This window comes from Stigmatopora nigra, chromosome 14 (genome assembly GCF_051989575.1).
Source record: "Stigmatopora nigra isolate UIUO_SnigA chromosome 14, RoL_Snig_1.1, whole genome shotgun sequence".
In the NCBI taxonomy this organism is placed as follows: domain Eukaryota; kingdom Metazoa; phylum Chordata; class Actinopteri; order Syngnathiformes; family Syngnathidae; genus Stigmatopora; species Stigmatopora nigra.
In genome coordinates this window covers 2654969-2662593 of record NC_135521.1, presented here as the reverse complement: position 1 = coordinate 2662593, position 7625 = coordinate 2654969, and the positions used below count along the sequence as shown (strand labels likewise).

Genomic DNA, 7625 nt, shown 5'->3' with positions numbered 1-7625 from the left:
TCTAGTGAGGATAAAGCGGTTCAGAAAATGAGATGAGAGAAGACAGTTAATGCCACCCAATTTGGTAGTGGTTCTTCCGTCTGGCTTTGGTGAGGGCAGTCTCGATGGCCGTGTGAGTGGTTTTCTGTTTCCCTGTGTGTCCAACGACTGACTGAATGAATGGATGGATGGATGGATGGATGGATGGTTAATGCAGTTACACTCCCCACCTGCGATTGGCGCTGTTGGAACAAGCAGCAATATATGGACGCGCGAGATACACATCCAACATGTCTGCCCCCTGAAGGAGCGCTTGAAAAGCAACAATATAACGTTTCAAGAACAAAAGACACTGAACTGGTACGTCATCTGTGTTTACCTCGTGTTTTGTGTTTTACTCCTCTCGCTTTGTGTTTCTTTTTAAAAGCATTTGCCTTTGCCTCGTCAGTTTTGTGACAGTGACGTCCGATGGGCATACGTTCAATGTGACTTGACTCCGGGCGACTTATTGAGTTCTATCTTGGAAAAAAATGTACGCATTTTGGTCGTTATTCATTGTTGATCTCAAAAATTAGGGGTTTTGTACTGATCGTTGACAGAATTGCCAATTCTTAGCTTGTTTTACGCGGACACGGCGTTTAGTCTACTACTGCGTGTGACGTCACGCTCACGTGTCACAAGGCACCCATTGATAAAGTGGCCGATAAATACATTACTATAGTGTACGTGTACGTATTAAATGGCAAATGTTCCTTAAGAGTTAAATTATTAGTTTGAAAAAAAACACCTTAAAGACTGTCTGTCTTTTTTTTGATCGGGTAATTCAGTTTCTTCCCACATCTCAAAAACATGTATGTTACATTGGTTGAACACATTTGGCTGGGATAGGCTTCAGCACCCCTGAAGATGAGCTGTATGGAAGATGAATGGATGAAATGAATAATGTTTTCGTATGTTTCGAATGTCGAAGCATTCATATGTCGATATACCATTGTATTTAAAATGAAAGCTATGGCAAGATATTGTCTGATGAAGGATGCGGAAACATGACAGGTAACAAAACGACCTAAAAAACACCATTGTCTGTTATACACGAATAAGTCAAATCATAGAAATAAACACAAAAAGATAAAATGAACTTAATGCAGTACTGTCTGATACTTCAAAAATATTTGTATCATGCACCGAGGTACTCAGTAGTATTCAATCAGGATGCCTAAAAAAAGCCCCGCGGAATGCTCATTTTATTCTTTTTTTTTCATTGTGTTGTCTCTGGATGAAGCGCAAATTTGCTAATGTCGACGCTTTGGTGTCGCCAGATGACGGATCCTTCTGGGGAAAATTGAATCATTTAGAAAGCTTACGGATGCTGCTTCATCTGATGCTGTCGCGTCTGAATACATTCAAGCTTCTCTTTTATCTTCATTTTTATTCCTCCCGACTACATTTTTGCACCTTGTCGGTCTGAAAATATTTTGTTATTTCTAGTTTTTGACAGGACACTTCTGACTGCAAAATGCCATTTCTGAAGAAATTGCATGGTGATGCTTTGCTCTTCCATCCGTCAATTCATGTAGATTTATAGTCATGTCTTATTCATTTTGGGCATTTTTCACAGGCTTCAATTGGTTAGCTTGTCCGCGTTCTGTTTAGAGATCAAGGCTTCAATCCCGGTGGGTTCCCATCTTTCTGTGAGGAGTAAGCATCCCAAAAACATGCATGGTAGACTGAGTGAACACTCTAAAATTGTCTCTAGGTATGAATGTGAAAGTAAATGGTTGTTCGACTCTTTGTGCCCTGCAATTGGCTGTCAAACTGTTCAGGCTGTCCGTGCCTTCTTCCCCCCCATACTTGGCAGGGAAAGGCTCCAGCCAGTGTAGATAAGTTGAACATAAAGTCAATGGATTTCTTATGTCTTTGGCTACAATTAACGTCATTTCATCCCAGTCCAAATGGATTAGACGTCTAGTCCCGTCAATGGCACTCGGATTTAAATCCTATTGATATGCTGTGGTGTGATCTGAAATGGGCCATTCATGCTAGAAAACCTTCTAATATTATAGAATTGAACAATTCTGCACAGAAGTGTGGGCTTAAATCCTTCCAAAGCATTGTAAAAGACATTACATATTTTCGTAAACGCTTGATTAAAGTTATTGCTGCCAAAGGTGGCACAGCCAGTTATTTGGTTCAGTAGGCAATTACTTTTTCGCAAAGGGTCAGACAAGTTTGTAATTTTTCCTGGCTTGGTAAGTAAAATCATCATTTAGAAACTGCATTCTCTATTTCCTTAGGTTGTCTATGTATCATAATAAAATTGGTTTGATGATCTGTAACCTGTCTTTGTGATAAATAAGCAAAAAATTGCAAAATAATCAGGAAGGTGGCGAATACTGGTACTGTAGTTTCACTACTTATTTAAATTCAAAAGTTTATATATATATATATATATATATATATATATATATATATATATATATATATATATATATATATATATATATATATATATATATATATATATATTTAGTCATTATTTATGTCATAAGTCACTTCCACTTGTATGACATACAGAGCCGCAAAATGTCAAAAATCATATTTTGTAGTGGGTAAAGCAAATTTTCATATTTCGTGACCCCTTTTCCTAGTGGTATTTACCAGTGACACGTACAGAAAATGCTCAATATCTTCTAATTTTGTAATGCTTTTCAAATTGTTTACTTTTTTTTCAAAATTTTATTCTTTAAAAGAAATAAAAATCACAGAGCAAATCAACTTTCACTCAAGTTTTTATTTTGTGGACACACCTATCACGTCGACATTAGTTAAAACACTTATTAAAATGCATGTGTTGTTCAAAAGGACGCGAGCACACTACTTTCAAAATAATTGAATGTTTTGACAACGTGCAAAATGCAAAACGTTGCATTTTGAAATTAATTATCATGGTAAGTTAAAATTGGGAGCCAATAACGTATACTCTGGAGTGCGTTTTACATAATTCATCAACCAGCTATAGTGTTCCAGGGGGGGAAGGTCATTGCTGAGTTTATGTTGTTGGAGTTAGGCCTGACGACGTGCGTTGTTCTTTTTTGTGGTGTGGAATAAACCTCAATGACAACACATCATTGCCTGTGTCCTTGCTTAGACACACTGAGTCAGACTCCCATTACCGTTTGCTACATTTTTATTTTCTTCATGTAAACTGCTGAAAGAGATTTTCATAGTTTTGATACAAAATGGCTGACTGGTTAGTGCGTTGGCCTCCCATTGGAGGACCTTGGTTCAAATCCATGTCGGTCCAATTGTATGGAGTTTGCATGTTCTACCTGGAGCTGCATGTTTTTTTTTCTGGGTTATCTGGTTTCCTCCCACATTCCAAAGAAATGCACGATAGGCTGATTGGACACTCTGAATTGGCTCTAGCTATGAGTGTGAATGGTTGTTTGCCTCTTGCCCGAAATCAGCTGGGACAGGCTGCAGCAGCCTCTGCGACCGTAGTGAACAAAATGCTCATTTAGTAGTTTGGTGAAAATTGGAGTATTATACCATGGAGGATTCATAGTATTTGGCAACTCTGGATATTGTTTCACCACTATTACATTTATCAGATCATAGCTATTTATTCTTTGCAGGAGATCAGGGCGATAACAACACATGCGAATTTCACCATGCGAAGGTCACCAAACACGGAAAGTTACTGAGTGTTGCTTTAACATTTTCATCCAGATGCCATATCAAAAAATCAAACAAAATAAAAAAATAAAGAATAACTCTTTTAACCTCACTTCTTTTTTAACAACCCAGATTTAGTCATGTCGTACTATTTTTCCCGTGGAAGCATTTTGCTTGTGAACCAGTGTTTTTTTTTAATCTATTTTTCTAAATCTGAAATTTCTAATCAATATGCGTGTGTTTTTTTTAGTTTGATTATAATTTTTTTTTTTTCATTTGCGGGCACCTTTCGAACAAAATGTTCCAATTTCCACTATCATTTATTTTGTTTTTTCCTTGGAGAGCGAGACGCACGGCTGCTGAGCCGGCGTCGTCGTTGTTTGTCAAATATGACAGCAAGGGAGGAAATATAATTCAAAAAGCCAGCAAAGAAAGCCGGGTGCCTCCCAGTAGAAATGACGCCCGCATGGCTGACTTCAAGACGGGGGTCCTCGTTTGAACTCGGCACGCATCGAGGAGCGGACGCAGGCAGAGTCTTGCCGTTTCAGTCAAAAGTTTTCCACCGAGGCGCTCACTGAATGTTTTATTTCTCCGCCTCACTTTCTTCACGTGCAGCAAACTAGTCAACTGTAATCATACGCGACGCGCACTAAATCGCTCTATATTTTATTAGTTGTTTGTCGTAGTGATGAACCGATAATTATAATTATCTCTCCCTCTCAAAAATGAGCAGCTGATGGTTAAATCGAGGGCTTTGATGTTTTTGCGACTGTTACGCTTCAATTGGCAGCGGCCTTGATTGGTAATAAACACACACGTATAGAATCACCAGCACCAATGCAAATTTAATCCCTTAACCCTCCGTTGCGTTGTATTTTATTTTTTTCACACAATTTATACGCTTACTGAAAATGAATATTGGCCAAAAAAGACCCCATATCAGTCGATTACCACTATGTAGGCCTACGCCAAAATACCAAAATCAATTATATAATATAGATTTATCATGGTAATGAGACTGACACTTAACAAATATCAACCAATGATTTCAAACTGAAAGTAGGATCACCCTTATTATTAATACGGGGCTACATCTTTTCGCGGCTTAGACCAGGGGTGGGCAAACCGGTCCTCGAGGGCCCCCATGGGTGCAGGTTTTTGTTCCAATCAATCCAGCACAGACCGTTTAACCAATGACATTTCTGTAGAAAATAAGAAGCACCTGACTACAATCCACTGATTGCACTTGTAGGACACCAGATTGGTGCAAAGTTTAATATAGTTTGTATTAATCACACCTGTTATTGCCAACAAAAGGTACATAACAAAGTACTGAGATTAACTTTTGGTATTGACCAAATACTTATTTTGCACCACGATTTGTAAATAAATTCCTTAAAAATCAAACAATGTGATTTTCTGTTTTTTTTTTCCACATTCTGTCTCTCATGGTTTCTTTTTTCCCACGTTGACAATTATAGGCCTCTCTAATCTTTTCAAGCAAAATAACTTGCGCAATTGGTGATTGCCCCCACTGTATATACATTAAAACTTTTTTAATAAAAAAAACCTATTCATACAGTCACCAAATATATAAACAATTTGATTGAATTACAACACAGTCTTTTGTCCACTTGAAGTCAAACCTCTGCCTGTAAGCCTGTTTCAGATTTTGGTCCCACTTTGATTGGATGGAGCTGTTCAGACATGCATTCAAATCGTTAGTTTTAATCGTCTCCCCGACTTGTAGGTAAAACAAAAGATTGACATTGCTGCTCGAAGTAGCTCAGCAAAAGGCGCTTGATCGGCTAAACAAGACACTGCAGTGGAACTTGCTTGTGCAATTTGGGTCACCATTTTTAATTAGCAATTGATGAATCCCTTGAAAAAGAGCCCTGTCCTTGAATAACGCACCATTTTCACTTAGTTTCCCACCGCCGGCTTTTTCGCAATTTCCCCTTGAGGTTGTTACCGATATCTTGTTAAAAAAAAGAAGCAATTTGTAGAGCCGCGCAAAAAAACGGGCACCAAATTGGCCGCAGGTGCTGCATAACGCTGGGCCTTTTTTAGCTATTTGTTTTATGGCAACTTGATGATATTGAGTGGGAAAAAGCGTCACTGAATGATGTAGAAGAAACATTTTCATTAGGATACAAAAAGCGGCACCGAATGATGTAGAAGAAACATTTTCTCTTGGATACAAAAAGAGGATTGGCCTTTGCTTTTTTACTTGATGGAATTCATGAGAAGGTTTTGAAGAACATGATATTTTGGTGTGATTGTCTTTGCTCTCTGCAGGTTTTTGTGAAAGGCATATGCTGCAGTTTAGTTGTCCTCGTGAAGCAAAAAAACAAACTAAACTTAGTCCATCCTGTCCCAGGGTTGTTGCAGAAGCAATATTGCTGCAAATACTTCATATGTCTAGGTCTTTCCATGCCGTTGACAAAGATAAATGTCCAATCTTGTGGTCCTTAAATTCCCACCATAGGGTTTATTTTTAACCAATATGATTGATTGGAATTAAACGAGGCAAAGCTAAAATACCTTTCTTTGTAAAACCAACCAAAAAAAACTTAAACACAGTCCAATTTGGCTGTTTGCCAGAGGGCCGTAGTCACTTTGTGGAAATAATGTAAGCAATGGCGTCCGTATCGTTTTAATATACAGTCATACCTTGACATATGAGTGTCTGAACAAACAAGAGATTGAGCTATGGAAATTTTTGAGCAAATTTTTGTCTCTAGATACGACCATACGAGATGGAGAACAGCATTGCTCTGTCTTTCTCATTGCATTTTCCTACGAGCACCAGGCTGTACTGAGTAATGCTGGTTGAGCACTCTAAATGAATGATTGTTCATCTCCTTGTGCCCTGGCGCCATTGGCTGGCCACCGATTCAAGGACTTCCCCGCCTGGTGCAAGTAGTTAGCTGGGATTGACTCCAGCAACCCCCCGAAACCTTTTTGAGTGGTTCAGGAAATCAATGAATGAAGTTAGTTTGCAACCTTAATTGTGCTGTGTACAACTAATTCGTCAAAACATTGCTTTTGCTAAATGTCCTTTTTTCTGGCCTTACGTGTTGCAAATCTTTGTTAAAAATTTGGGAGACATTTGGAGGTGGCTGTTTTTTCCTCTATACTACAATGATTAGGATCGGGACTCAGTATGGGCAGATCCACGAAATCAGATGTCTAGGAATAGACTCTGATGCAAAAATACTGTCTTGCTTGCTACTACAACCAAGGACATTTCCCAAATACGGGATTAAATAACGCTTTAATCAAATCTAATCTAAATATGCCATTGGACATGCTATCATTAAGTGCTTACACACGGTTAAAGGCAAAGTGGGCTGCCCGAGGCCAAATAGTTAGAGCATTGGTCTCCCCAGTTCTGACATCGAGGAGGAGATTAAGCTGTAAAGAAAATGAATGAATTTGGGCAAAGTGCGATAATTGTCTTCCGTCGTTATCCGGGAATTTTACAGGCAAAGCGTATTTTGTAGCCTTGAAGCATGTTTATAGTGTGCTCTTGGTTCTTTGAATGTAATCTAAATCCTGCCACTAGCTGTTCTCCCCTCTTTATGTAGGTCACCTCTCCAAATGTTGGCTTCACATTGTGATGCCGCCCGCCACTCATTTGGCACAGACACAAGCCCTGGGTTGTAGAGCTTTTATTCCTTTAATTCCCTATTAGAATCAAAGCTTTATTTGCTAATTTCGAATTTTTAGTGGTCCTAAGATCAGAATTCTGATTTCAAAATAAAAATCTTGGCCTCCTTTTCTTTTTCAGTAGACCTAATCTTTGTAGGAAAAAAACTCGACTTTTTTAGACAAATATTTTGCCACTAACATGAATGTCATGGGCAAAATCAAGAGAGCCTGTGTTGTGTGAATTTTTAAAGTTAGAATGGTTTGAATCAGTCAAAGCCAAATATTATTTGTGGGGATGCTTTGCTTCTCAAAGCATC

At 38.5% G+C, this 7625-nt stretch overlaps 1 protein-coding gene across 2 annotated transcripts in view; it reads left to right on the top strand.

Moving 5' to 3' along the window:
- Window positions 1-187: 187 nt before the first annotated feature.
- mrpl11 (mitochondrial ribosomal protein L11) overlaps window positions 188-7625 on the top strand; it is a 39844-nt gene continuing 32406 nt past the window's right edge. Inside the window, exon 1 of one of the 2 annotated variants that reach the window (XM_077733336.1) lies at window positions 188-339. The gene's annotated coding sequence lies outside the window, so the exon portion shown is untranslated. The remainder of the gene's footprint in view (window positions 340-7625) is intronic. The other variant, XM_077733337.1, reaches the window with a different exon arrangement.